Raw genomic sequence first — 15,503 nt, 5'->3', positions numbered from 1 at the left:
CAATAAACATTTCTTAACAAATTGTAAAAATTTGAGAATTGGTCAAATAAAACAATTATCTAACTTGGAAACCAAAGCACAATAGAGAAACAAGTCATAGGATAATCATGGAATCGAAATTAAATTTCGACGCCCAATCCCGAAAAAGATGATGGATTGTACAGTATTATATTTAATCAGCTTTCAACATGACCTTAAACAGAAGACTACGTCTCTCGTTGACACTGGGATAAACGTGTCAACTGTGCATATAATATCATGGAACTGCATGTTATTGCATGGACAATGTTCTTTTAAACAAAATGGCTTTGAAGTACACCAAATGTAAGACATTATATACTAGTTATTTATTTTGTCATATGTCACTTCTCGGTCAAACAAATCATATGCAAATAACAGTATTTAAATAATTTGACATACAATTATAACTTCACTTGAATGGCCTTTTATAACTCTGTGTCTAACATAAAATGTAAAATCAAACAACACAATAAGCTGCATGTAAATAGACGGGTACAGAAGAGAACGCGGTAAACATAATACCGGTGTCTATTTATCATAATATTGCTATTGATCGATTGCAGTAAATATAAACAAAAAGAACTAGCATTGCACTCACTGCATACAGCAACTCTTTATCATACCGGCGCGGGACGTTTGCGCTTTTTCATAGGGCATTTGCGCTTTTTTAATGGACATTTGCGCTTCGATTTATTGGACATTTGCGCTTTTTAAAAATGGACATTTGCGCTTTTTATATAGGACATTTGCGCTTTTACAATATTTGCTTCTTATGACCCCCCCCCTCCTTCTTTTATCCGGGAATAGGACCGGCAGGTCAAATCTGCCATAGTCAAAGTCATAATTTTCTTTATAGTTAAAAGTTTAATAGTCATTTCAAAGCACATTCGTGTTTAAAAGTTATTTCATAGCACATTGATATAGTTATATATTATAGCTAAAAGTAAACATTCTAAAGACATAAAAGACCGTATAGTCTTCACAGGTCAGTTTTCGCTTGATATCTGAAGCTCAAGGAATTAACAAATTCAGCTCTTGTAATCTATCCTGACTGGTATTTCGCCCACATTTCAAATACATATTCTGGTTTCTCTTTCTCAATTCTTGCCTGAGGTGCCTGTTCATCCATTTAACGAATTTTAATATAATTAACCGACTGTTGTTCAATGATAAAAATCCATCGTGACAAAAGTCATATACATTTTTCCCGTTATTTGTCTCTATAACTTTGAACTCTATGTTTAAGAATGTGTCAATGTGAACTAACTAACGACAAATATAAGTTGAATTTATTTACGTAATGATTACAACTCATTAAAATTACAGGTAGACGACTATAGGTAAAAAGCGCAAATGTCCGGTCAATTTAATACAGGTGTATCAAAATTTAAAGCGCAAATGGGTCAATATCCCTAATGGACCTTGAGATGAGGAACACAGATTTATGACTCTCATTAAAAAATTAGTCCGCCATACAATTGTGGAAGCTGTGATTTTAAAAATTGACATAAATGAACTAGGACTGGTGTTTTATAGCGCTGATGTGATGTGAAAAAAAGTATAAAAAAATAAACCTGAACAAATAATTACAAAGGATATATTTTTTAATGATTTTTATGGTCAGAATTTTGTGATTATTTCCTGAGGAGAGTGACATTTTTCACTATCTTTCGGGGTTGGGCACTTGACGGGAAAACGAATCACACTTGCCACCCCGAAAATCGCACCACACATGTGCAAGTGTCTCAGCTTCAAAATGAGCCATCATACATATCCAAGTTTACGATATGGCCTGAGCAACAGAAGAAAACGTTAACATTACCGCCTATGGAGAATCTATTACGCATATTGCCCCAAATTGTGGCCTTGAATTTCAAAGGTGATGGAGTGTTTCATGGCTCAGTGACCACAATTTAGGATGATAGCTGCTGAAATCAAGGTCAGTTACACTCTTTTAGTGCTAATTAATCAAAACAATACAAAATGGCTTCCCAAACTTTTGATTTTTATCAAAAATATACTAATTTTTTGTTGTTAAATAGCATTGATGCAGAAAATGGGTCATGTAAAATCTGGACAGGGGCCATTCAGAGGAAAAGAAATTATATTTTAGGGATGCTAAATGTGGCTTATCCAAATGGGAAAAGGACAAAAATGAATGTTGCACGCTTGGCAAAAATGTTACAGTTAAAAACAGTTGACATTGATAGAAATTTAGATGCCTCGCACCTCTGCCATAATGCCTTGTGCGTTAATGCTGACCATATAATTTTTGAGCCCCATGATTTAAATAACCACCGTAAGGTCTGTGTAACTTCACAAAAATGCACCACTCATGAACTGCATGGCACAACATATCCTAACTGCATGTTGCATCTTAAACTGTGGTTTGTTCTATTTTTAATTCTAAAATTTAAGTCTCCGAGGTAACATATTGCACACTTCACTATACATGAATCATTTACTCAAATACAAGTTTCTTACACTGCTAAAAAAATGAAAATGGGATAAAAGCCCTCCCTCTCACCCTCCAAGACACTGAAACAAACATGCATGTTTATATTAACCTGAGGTAACACATTTTACGGCTTGTTTCACGAGTGTTTACCTTTTATTGACATAGGAGGGGGAATAACTCTTGTTGTTTACAAATGTATTTTTAACTGTGTCAGGAAATTGGGACATTCAAACCACATGAACCAACTAAAGACTAAAGTAAGCATGCTTTAAAAGAAATCATCAATATAAAAACCAAACAAATCAAACAAAAACTACAAAATTATAAAATTAGGATATCAAAAGTAAAATTAAAAGCTAACAGAACTGAAATAGTTGCAAATGGAAGTAAATATGGACATGATTTTATTTTATTTTATTTCCTTGTATGTTGTATCAATGAATGTGTGCATGATAGGAAAAATAATTTTTTATGCAATACATGTGTGTTAATTTGCATGTATGATGCTGTGTGTGGTATGTTTCAATGTCAATACACTCTGTAAGATGTGTACAAACTAAATTATGATGTCATAATGCAATGACCTCACAAAAACAATGACGTCACAATGTACTCTTCACCAAAGAAATAACCCATTTTTCCCACTTTCAACACACATACAAAAAAACCTCTAAAATTCTTATTACTTGATGGATTTTGAAAACAAGACTAGTTTTGGAAAGGCCTGTGACTAATCTTTACAGTAATGAACATATATTAGAGATATTTATTCAATAAAAAAAAATATAATAGAAAACAAGACTATCAGGGTGGAAAAATTTCTTAAAACTGATAGTTTTTAAGTGAAAAACACTATATTTACATGATTTATCAACAAAAAATGAGGATTTGTAGAAAGTCTGTAAGGTAGAAGAGGCTTATGAATTGCAGTTATACCAATAAAAGTTAAAACAAATGTTTAAAATGTAAATTTATAACATATGCTTATTGTGTTTTTTTTCTTCCTTAAAAAGGACATAGAACAGTTATAAACATTGCTACCTAAAAGTATTAAAATGAGCTTATTTTATTTCAGATATGGCTAAAACTTCACAGAATTGTTCAGAAATGTGTACTAAAGGGATACAAACTGCAATATAAGTGGAATCTGACATTAGCTGATCTAATATGGGTCAATATCCCTAATGGACCTTGAGATGAGGAACACAGATTTATGACTCTCATTAAAAAATTAGTCCGCCATACAATTGTGGAAGCTGTGATTTTAAAAATTGACATAAATGAACTAGGACTGGTGTTTTATAGCGCTGATGTGATGTGAAAAAAAGTATAAAAAAATAAACCTGAACAAATAATTACAAAGGATATATTTTTTAATGATTTTTATGGTCAGAATTTTGTGATTATTTCCTGAGGAGAGTGACATTTTTCACTATCTTTCGGGGTTGGGCACTTGACGGGAAAACGAATCACACTTGCCACCCCGAAAATCGCACCACACATGTGCAAGTGTCTCAGCTTCAAAATGAGCCATCATACATATCCAAGTTTACGATATGGCCTGAGCAACAGAAGAAAACGTTAACATTACCGCCTATGGAGAATCTATTACGCATATTGCCCCAAATTGTGGCCTTGAATTTCAAAGGTGATGGAGTGTTTCATGGCTCAGTGACCACAATTTAGGATGATAGCTGCTGAAATCAAGGTCAGTTACACTCTTTTAGTGCTAATTAATCAAAACAATACAAAATGGCTTCCCAAACTTTTGATTTTTATCAAAAATATACTAATTTTTTGTTGTTAAATAGCATTGATGCAGAAAATGGGTCATGTAAAATCTGGACAGGGGCCATTCAGAGGAAAAGAAATTATATTTTAGGGATGCTAAATGTGGCTTATCCAAATGGGAAAAGGACAAAAATGAATGTTGCACGCTTGGCAAAAATGTTACAGTTAAAAACAGTTGACATTGATAGAAATTTAGATGCCTCGCACCTCTGCCATAATGCCTTGTGCGTTAATGCTGACCATATAATTTTTGAGCCCCATGATTTAAATAACCACCGTAAGGTCTGTGTAACTTCACAAAAATGCACCACTCATGAACTGCATGGCACAACATATCCTAACTGCATGTTGCATCTTAAACTGTGGTTTGTTCTATTTTTAATTCTAAAATTTAAGTCTCCGAGGTAACATATTGCACACTTCACTATACATGAATCATTTACTCAAATACAAGTTTCTTACACTGCTAAAAAAATGAAAATGGGATAAAAGCCCTCCCTCTCACCCTCCAAGACACTGAAACAAACATGCATGTTTATATTAACCTGAGGTAACACATTTTACGGCTTGTTTCACGAGTGTTTACCTTTTATTGACATAGGAGGGGGAATAACTCTTGTTGTTTACAAATGTATTTTTAACTGTGTCAGGAAATTGGGACATTCAAACCACATGAACCAACTAAAGACTAAAGTAAGCATGCTTTAAAAGAAATCATCAATATAAAAACCAAACAAATCAAACAAAAACTACAAAATTATAAAATTAGGATATCAAAAGTAAAATTAAAAGCTAACAGAACTGAAATAGTTGCAAATGGAAGTAAATATGGACATGATTTTATTTTATTTTATTTCCTTGTATGTTGTATCAATGAATGTGTGCATGATAGGAAAAATAATTTTTTATGCAATACATGTGTGTTAATTTGCATGTATGATGCTGTGTGTGGTATGTTTCAATGTCAATACACTCTGTAAGATGTGTACAAACTAAATTATGATGTCATAATGCAATGACCTCACAAAAACAATGACGTCACAATGTACTCTTCACCAAAGAAATAACCCATTTTTCCCACTTTCAACACACATACAAAAAAACCTCTAAAATTCTTATTACTTGATGGATTTTGAAAACAAGACTAGTTTTGGAAAGGCCTGTGACTAATCTTTACAGTAATGAACATATATTAGAGATATTTATTCAATAAAAAAAAATATAATAGAAAACAAGACTATCAGGGTGGAAAAATTTCTTAAAACTGATAGTTTTTAAGTGAAAAACACTATATTTACATGATTTATCAACAAAAAATGAGGATTTGTAGAAAGTCTGTAAGGTAGAAGAGGCTTATGAATTGCAGTTATACCAATAAAAGTTAAAACAAATGTTTAAAATGTAAATTTATAACATATGCTTATTGTGTTTTTTTTCTTCCTTAAAAAGGACATAGAACAGTTATAAACATTGCTACCTAAAAGTATTAAAATGAGCTTATTTTATTTCAGATATGGCTAAAACTTCACAGAATTGTTCAGAAATGTGTACTAAAGGGATACAAACTGCAATATAAGTGGAATCTGACATTAGCTGATCTAATATGGGTCAATATCCCTAATGGACCTTGAGATGAGGAACACAGATTTATGACTCTCATTAAAAAATTAGTCCGCCATACAATTGTGGAAGCTGTGATTTTAAAAATTGACATAAATGAACTAGGACTGGTGTTTTATAGCGCTGATGTGATGTGAAAAAAAGTATAAAAAAATAAACCTGAACAAATAATTACAAAGGATATATTTTTTAATGATTTTTATGGTCAGAATTTTGTGATTATTTCCTGAGGAGAGTGACATTTTTCACTATCTTTCGGGGTTGGGCACTTGACGGGAAAACGAATCACACTTGCCACCCCGAAAATCGCACCACACATGTGCAAGTGTCTCAGCTTCAAAATGAGCCATCATACATATCCAAGTTTACGATATGGCCTGAGCAACAGAAGAAAACGTTAACATTACCGCCTATGGAGAATCTATTACGCATATTGCCCCAAATTGTGGCCTTGAATTTCAAAGGTGATGGAGTGTTTCATGGCTCAGTGACCACAATTTAGGATGATAGCTGCTGAAATCAAGGTCAGTTACACTCTTTTAGTGCTAATTAATCAAAACAATACAAAATGGCTTCCCAAACTTTTGATTTTTATCAAAAATATACTAATTTTTTGTTGTTAAATAGCATTGATGCAGAAAATGGGTCATGTAAAATCTGGACAGGGGCCATTCAGAGGAAAAGAAATTATATTTTAGGGATGCTAAATGTGGCTTATCCAAATGGGAAAAGGACAAAAATGAATGTTGCACGCTTGGCAAAAATGTTACAGTTAAAAACAGTTGACATTGATAGAAATTTAGATGCCTCGCACCTCTGCCATAATGCCTTGTGCGTTAATGCTGACCATATAATTTTTGAGCCCCATGATTTAAATAACCACCGTAAGGTCTGTGTAACTTCACAAAAATGCACCACTCATGAACTGCATGGCACAACATATCCTAACTGCATGTTGCATCTTAAACTGTGGTTTGTTCTATTTTTAATTCTAAAATTTAAGTCTCCGAGGTAACATATTGCACACTTCACTATACATGAATCATTTACTCAAATACAAGTTTCTTACACTGCTAAAAAAATGAAAATGGGATAAAAGCCCTCCCTCTCACCCTCCAAGACACTGAAACAAACATGCATGTTTATATTAACCTGAGGTAACACATTTTACGGCTTGTTTCACGAGTGTTTACCTTTTATTGACATAGGAGGGGGAATAACTCTTGTTGTTTACAAATGTATTTTTAACTGTGTCAGGAAATTGGGACATTCAAACCACATGAACCAACTAAAGACTAAAGTAAGCATGCTTTAAAAGAAATCATCAATATAAAAACCAAACAAATCAAACAAAAACTACAAAATTATAAAATTAGGATATCAAAAGTAAAATTAAAAGCTAACAGAACTGAAATAGTTGCAAATGGAAGTAAATATGGACATGATTTTATTTTATTTTATTTCCTTGTATGTTGTATCAATGAATGTGTGCATGATAGGAAAAATAATTTTTTATGCAATACATGTGTGTTAATTTGCATGTATGATGCTGTGTGTGGTATGTTTCAATGTCAATACACTCTGTAAGATGTGTACAAACTAAATTATGATGTCATAATGCAATGACCTCACAAAAACAATGACGTCACAATGTACTCTTCACCAAAGAAATAACCCATTTTTCCCACTTTCAACACACATACAAAAAAACCTCTAAAATTCTTATTACTTGATGGATTTTGAAAACAAGACTAGTTTTGGAAAGGCCTGTGACTAATCTTTACAGTAATGAACATATATTAGAGATATTTATTCAATAAAAAAAAATATAATAGAAAACAAGACTATCAGGGTGGAAAAATTTCTTAAAACTGATAGTTTTTAAGTGAAAAACACTATATTTACATGATTTATCAACAAAAAATGAGGATTTGTAGAAAGTCTGTAAGGTAGAAGAGGCTTATGAATTGCAGTTATACCAATAAAAGTTAAAACAAATGTTTAAAATGTAAATTTATAACATATGCTTATTGTGTTTTTTTTCTTCCTTAAAAAGGACATAGAACAGTTATAAACATTGCTACCTAAAAGTATTAAAATGAGCTTATTTTATTTCAGATATGGCTAAAACTTCACAGAATTGTTCAGAAATGTGTACTAAAGGGATACAAACTGCAATATAAGTGGAATCTGACATTAGCTGATCTAATATGGGTCAATATCCCTAATGGACCTTGAGATGAGGAACACAGATTTATGACTCTCATTAAAAAATTAGTCCGCCATACAATTGTGGAAGCTGTGATTTTAAAAATTGACATAAATGAACTAGGACTGGTGTTTTATAGCGCTGATGTGATGTGAAAAAAAGTATAAAAAAATAAACCTGAACAAATAATTACAAAGGATATATTTTTTAATGATTTTTATGGTCAGAATTTTGTGATTATTTCCTGAGGAGAGTGACATTTTTCACTATCTTTCGGGGTTGGGCACTTGACGGGAAAACGAATCACACTTGCCACCCCGAAAATCGCACCACACATGTGCAAGTGTCTCAGCTTCAAAATGAGCCATCATACATATCCAAGTTTACGATATGGCCTGAGCAACAGAAGAAAACGTTAACATTACCGCCTATGGAGAATCTATTACGCATATTGCCCCAAATTGTGGCCTTGAATTTCAAAGGTGATGGAGTGTTTCATGGCTCAGTGACCACAATTTAGGATGATAGCTGCTGAAATCAAGGTCAGTTACACTCTTTTAGTGCTAATTAATCAAAACAATACAAAATGGCTTCCCAAACTTTTGATTTTTATCAAAAATATACTAATTTTTTGTTGTTAAATAGCATTGATGCAGAAAATGGGTCATGTAAAATCTGGACAGGGGCCATTCAGAGGAAAAGAAATTATATTTTAGGGATGCTAAATGTGGCTTATCCAAATGGGAAAAGGACAAAAATGAATGTTGCACGCTTGGCAAAAATGTTACAGTTAAAAACAGTTGACATTGATAGAAATTTAGATGCCTCGCACCTCTGCCATAATGCCTTGTGCGTTAATGCTGACCATATAATTTTTGAGCCCCATGATTTAAATAACCACCGTAAGGTCTGTGTAACTTCACAAAAATGCACCACTCATGAACTGCATGGCACAACATATCCTAACTGCATGTTGCATCTTAAACTGTGGTTTGTTCTATTTTTAATTCTAAAATTTAAGTCTCCGAGGTAACATATTGCACACTTCACTATACATGAATCATTTACTCAAATACAAGTTTCTTACACTGCTAAAAAAATGAAAATGGGATAAAAGCCCTCCCTCTCACCCTCCAAGACACTGAAACAAACATGCATGTTTATATTAACCTGAGGTAACACATTTTACGGCTTGTTTCACGAGTGTTTACCTTTTATTGACATAGGAGGGGGAATAACTCTTGTTGTTTACAAATGTATTTTTAACTGTGTCAGGAAATTGGGACATTCAAACCACATGAACCAACTAAAGACTAAAGTAAGCATGCTTTAAAAGAAATCATCAATATAAAAACCAAACAAATCAAACAAAAACTACAAAATTATAAAATTAGGATATCAAAAGTAAAATTAAAAGCTAACAGAACTGAAATAGTTGCAAATGGAAGTAAATATGGACATGATTTTATTTTATTTTATTTCCTTGTATGTTGTATCAATGAATGTGTGCATGATAGGAAAAATAATTTTTTATGCAATACATGTGTGTTAATTTGCATGTATGATGCTGTGTGTGGTATGTTTCAATGTCAATACACTCTGTAAGATGTGTACAAACTAAATTATGATGTCATAATGCAATGACCTCACAAAAACAATGACGTCACAATGTACTCTTCACCAAAGAAATAACCCATTTTTCCCACTTTCAACACACATACAAAAAAACCTCTAAAATTCTTATTACTTGATGGATTTTGAAAACAAGACTAGTTTTGGAAAGGCCTGTGACTAATCTTTACAGTAATGAACATATATTAGAGATATTTATTCAATAAAAAAAAATATAATAGAAAACAAGACTATCAGGGTGGAAAAATTTCTTAAAACTGATAGTTTTTAAGTGAAAAACACTATATTTACATGATTTATCAACAAAAAATGAGGATTTGTAGAAAGTCTGTAAGGTAGAAGAGGCTTATGAATTGCAGTTATACCAATAAAAGTTAAAACAAATGTTTAAAATGTAAATTTATAACATATGCTTATTGTGTTTTTTTTCTTCCTTAAAAAGGACATAGAACAGTTATAAACATTGCTACCTAAAAGTATTAAAATGAGCTTATTTTATTTCAGATATGGCTAAAACTTCACAGAATTGTTCAGAAATGTGTACTAAAGGGATACAAACTGCAATATAAGTGGAATCTGACATTAGCTGATCTAATATGGGTCAATATCCCTAATGGACCTTGAGATGAGGAACACAGATTTATGACTCTCATTAAAAAATTAGTCCGCCATACAATTGTGGAAGCTGTGATTTTAAAAATTGACATAAATGAACTAGGACTGGTGTTTTATAGCGCTGATGTGATGTGAAAAAAAGTATAAAAAAATAAACCTGAACAAATAATTACAAAGGATATATTTTTTAATGATTTTTATGGTCAGAATTTTGTGATTATTTCCTGAGGAGAGTGACATTTTTCACTATCTTTCGGGGTTGGGCACTTGACGGGAAAACGAATCACACTTGCCACCCCGAAAATCGCACCACACATGTGCAAGTGTCTCAGCTTCAAAATGAGCCATCATACATATCCAAGTTTACGATATGGCCTGAGCAACAGAAGAAAACGTTAACATTACCGCCTATGGAGAATCTATTACGCATATTGCCCCAAATTGTGGCCTTGAATTTCAAAGGTGATGGAGTGTTTCATGGCTCAGTGACCACAATTTAGGATGATAGCTGCTGAAATCAAGGTCAGTTACACTCTTTTAGTGCTAATTAATCAAAACAATACAAAATGGCTTCCCAAACTTTTGATTTTTATCAAAAATATACTAATTTTTTGTTGTTAAATAGCATTGATGCAGAAAATGGGTCATGTAAAATCTGGACAGGGGCCATTCAGAGGAAAAGAAATTATATTTTAGGGATGCTAAATGTGGCTTATCCAAATGGGAAAAGGACAAAAATGAATGTTGCACGCTTGGCAAAAATGTTACAGTTAAAAACAGTTGACATTGATAGAAATTTAGATGCCTCGCACCTCTGCCATAATGCCTTGTGCGTTAATGCTGACCATATAATTTTTGAGCCCCATGATTTAAATAACCACCGTAAGGTCTGTGTAACTTCACAAAAATGCACCACTCATGAACTGCATGGCACAACATATCCTAACTGCATGTTGCATCTTAAACTGTGGTTTGTTCTATTTTTAATTCTAAAATTTAAGTCTCCGAGGTAACATATTGCACACTTCACTATACATGAATCATTTACTCAAATACAAGTTTCTTACACTGCTAAAAAAATGAAAATGGGATAAAAGCCCTCCCTCTCACCCTCCAAGACACTGAAACAAACATGCATGTTTATATTAACCTGAGGTAACACATTTTACGGCTTGTTTCACGAGTGTTTACCTTTTATTGACATAGGAGGGGGAATAACTCTTGTTGTTTACAAATGTATTTTTAACTGTGTCAGGAAATTGGGACATTCAAACCACATGAACCAACTAAAGACTAAAGTAAGCATGCTTTAAAAGAAATCATCAATATAAAAACCAAACAAATCAAACAAAAACTACAAAATTATAAAATTAGGATATCAAAAGTAAAATTAAAAGCTAACAGAACTGAAATAGTTGCAAATGGAAGTAAATATGGACATGATTTTATTTTATTTTATTTCCTTGTATGTTGTATCAATGAATGTGTGCATGATAGGAAAAATAATTTTTTATGCAATACATGTGTGTTAATTTGCATGTATGATGCTGTGTGTGGTATGTTTCAATGTCAATACACTCTGTAAGATGTGTACAAACTAAATTATGATGTCATAATGCAATGACCTCACAAAAACAATGACGTCACAATGTACTCTTCACCAAAGAAATAACCCATTTTTCCCACTTTCAACACACATACAAAAAAACCTCTAAAATTCTTATTACTTGATGGATTTTGAAAACAAGACTAGTTTTGGAAAGGCCTGTGACTAATCTTTACAGTAATGAACATATATTAGAGATATTTATTCAATAAAAAAAAATATAATAGAAAACAAGACTATCAGGGTGGAAAAATTTCTTAAAACTGATAGTTTTTAAGTGAAAAACACTATATTTACATGATTTATCAACAAAAAATGAGGATTTGTAGAAAGTCTGTAAGGTAGAAGAGGCTTATGAATTGCAGTTATACCAATAAAAGTTAAAACAAATGTTTAAAATGTAAATTTATAACATATGCTTATTGTGTTTTTTTTCTTCCTTAAAAAGGACATAGAACAGTTATAAACATTGCTACCTAAAAGTATTAAAATGAGCTTATTTTATTTCAGATATGGCTAAAACTTCACAGAATTGTTCAGAAATGTGTACTAAAGGGATACAAACTGCAATATAAGTGGAATCTGACATTAGCTGATCTAATATGGGTCAATATCCCTAATGGACCTTGAGATGAGGAACACAGATTTATGACTCTCATTAAAAAATTAGTCCGCCATACAATTGTGGAAGCTGTGATTTTAAAAATTGACATAAATGAACTAGGACTGGTGTTTTATAGCGCTGATGTGATGTGAAAAAAAGTATAAAAAAATAAACCTGAACAAATAATTACAAAGGATATATTTTTTAATGATTTTTATGGTCAGAATTTTGTGATTATTTCCTGAGGAGAGTGACATTTTTCACTATCTTTCGGGGTTGGGCACTTGACGGGAAAACGAATCACACTTGCCACCCCGAAAATCGCACCACACATGTGCAAGTGTCTCAGCTTCAAAATGAGCCATCATACATATCCAAGTTTACGATATGGCCTGAGCAACAGAAGAAAACGTTAACATTACCGCCTATGGAGAATCTATTACGCATATTGCCCCAAATTGTGGCCTTGAATTTCAAAGGTGATGGAGTGTTTCATGGCTCAGTGACCACAATTTAGGATGATAGCTGCTGAAATCAAGGTCAGTTACACTCTTTTAGTGCTAATTAATCAAAACAATACAAAATGGCTTCCCAAACTTTTGATTTTTATCAAAAATATACTAATTTTTTGTTGTTAAATAGCATTGATGCAGAAAATGGGTCATGTAAAATCTGGACAGGGGCCATTCAGAGGAAAAGAAATTATATTTTAGGGATGCTAAATGTGGCTTATCCAAATGGGAAAAGGACAAAAATGAATGTTGCACGCTTGGCAAAAATGTTACAGTTAAAAACAGTTGACATTGATAGAAATTTAGATGCCTCGCACCTCTGCCATAATGCCTTGTGCGTTAATGCTGACCATATAATTTTTGAGCCCCATGATTTAAATAACCACCGTAAGGTCTGTGTAACTTCACAAAAATGCACCACTCATGAACTGCATGGCACAACATATCCTAACTGCATGTTGCATCTTAAACTGTGGTTTGTTCTATTTTTAATTCTAAAATTTAAGTCTCCGAGGTAACATATTGCACACTTCACTATACATGAATCATTTACTCAAATACAAGTTTCTTACACTGCTAAAAAAATGAAAATGGGATAAAAGCCCTCCCTCTCACCCTCCAAGACACTGAAACAAACATGCATGTTTATATTAACCTGAGGTAACACATTTTACGGCTTGTTTCACGAGTGTTTACCTTTTATTGACATAGGAGGGGGAATAACTCTTGTTGTTTACAAATGTATTTTTAACTGTGTCAGGAAATTGGGACATTCAAACCACATGAACCAACTAAAGACTAAAGTAAGCATGCTTTAAAAGAAATCATCAATATAAAAACCAAACAAATCAAACAAAAACTACAAAATTATAAAATTAGGATATCAAAAGTAAAATTAAAAGCTAACAGAACTGAAATAGTTGCAAATGGAAGTAAATATGGACATGATTTTATTTTATTTTATTTCCTTGTATGTTGTATCAATGAATGTGTGCATGATAGGAAAAATAATTTTTTATGCAATACATGTGTGTTAATTTGCATGTATGATGCTGTGTGTGGTATGTTTCAATGTCAATACACTCTGTAAGATGTGTACAAACTAAATTATGATGTCATAATGCAATGACCTCACAAAAACAATGACGTCACAATGTACTCTTCACCAAAGAAATAACCCATTTTTCCCACTTTCAACACACATACAAAAAAACCTCTAAAATTCTTATTACTTGATGGATTTTGAAAACAAGACTAGTTTTGGAAAGGCCTGTGACTAATCTTTACAGTAATGAACATATATTAGAGATATTTATTCAATAAAAAAAAATATAATAGAAAACAAGACTATCAGGGTGGAAAAATTTCTTAAAACTGATAGTTTTTAAGTGAAAAACACTATATTTACATGATTTATCAACAAAAAATGAGGATTTGTAGAAAGTCTGTAAGGTAGAAGAGGCTTATGAATTGCAGTTATACCAATAAAAGTTAAAACAAATGTTTAAAATGTAAATTTATAACATATGCTTATTGTGTTTTTTTTCTTCCTTAAAAAGGACATAGAACAGTTATAAACATTGCTACCTAAAAGTATTAAAATGAGCTTATTTTATTTCAGATATGGCTAAAACTTCACAGAATTGTTCAGAAATGTGTACTAAAGGGATACAAACTGCAATATAAGTGGAATCTGACATTAGCTGATCTAATATGGGTCAATATCCCTAATGGACCTTGAGATGAGGAACACAGATTTATGACTCTCATTAAAAAATTAGTCCGCCATACAATTGTGGAAGCTGTGATTTTAAAAATTGACATAAATGAACTAGGACTGGTGTTTTATAGCGCTGATGTGATGTGAAAAAAAGTATAAAAAAATAAACCTGAACAAATAATTACAAAGGATATATTTTTTAATGATTTTTATGGTCAGAATTTTGTGATTATTTCCTGAGGAGAGTGACATTTTTCACTATCTTTCGGGGTTGGGCACTTGACGGGAAAACGAATCACACTTGCCACCCCGAAAATCGCACCACACATGTGCAAGTGTCTCAGCTTCAAAATGAGCCATCATACATATCCAAGTTTACGATATGGCCTGAGCAACAGAAGAAAACGTTAACATTACCGCCTATGGAGAATCTATTACGCATATTGCCCCAAATGTCCATAGTGTTTTGAGCGCAAATGTCCTATCGTGTTACAGGTAAAAAAGCGCAAACGTCCTGTACCCTTTCATACATTAAAATTTTTTCAACAGAGCAATTACAATGTTCAATGTTAATTCGTGGAAGACTTCAAAATATATTTGCAAACTAAATGTAAAACATATTTTTTGCAATTTTATATCTTTATATAGGATGCCTTTATCTGAACCAAGATTTTTCTCCTTCTAGGTCTTCTTGATTTTTAGACATTTAGAATCT

At 32.4% G+C, this 15,503-nt stretch overlaps 1 long non-coding RNA gene across 3 annotated transcripts; it reads left to right on the top strand.

The window, feature by feature from the left end:
* The first annotated feature begins 1,421 nt into the window (after positions 1 to 1,421).
* Positions 1,422 to 14,976, top strand: LOC127731061 (uncharacterized). Of its 3 annotated transcripts, none has more exons than XR_007995429.1 (7): positions 1,422 to 1,960; positions 3,555 to 4,187; positions 5,782 to 6,414; positions 8,009 to 8,641; positions 10,236 to 10,868; positions 12,463 to 13,095; positions 14,690 to 14,976. It is a non-coding gene; the product is annotated as an uncharacterized LOC127731061 (long non-coding RNA). The 3 variants fall into 3 exon arrangements; XR_007995430.1 differs by lacking the exon at positions 1,422 to 1,960 and adding an exon at positions 1,969 to 2,736; XR_007995431.1 differs by lacking the exon at positions 12,463 to 13,095.
* Positions 14,977 to 15,503: the final 527 nt, after the last annotated feature.

This window comes from Mytilus californianus, unplaced genomic scaffold, assembly GCF_021869535.1.
Source record: "Mytilus californianus isolate M0D057914Y unplaced genomic scaffold, xbMytCali1.0.p SCAF_2, whole genome shotgun sequence".
Taxonomy (NCBI): Eukaryota; Metazoa; Mollusca; class Bivalvia; order Mytilida; family Mytilidae; genus Mytilus; species Mytilus californianus.
Note: the sequence above shows the minus strand (reverse complement) of the source record. Positions and strands in the feature narration are given on the sequence as shown.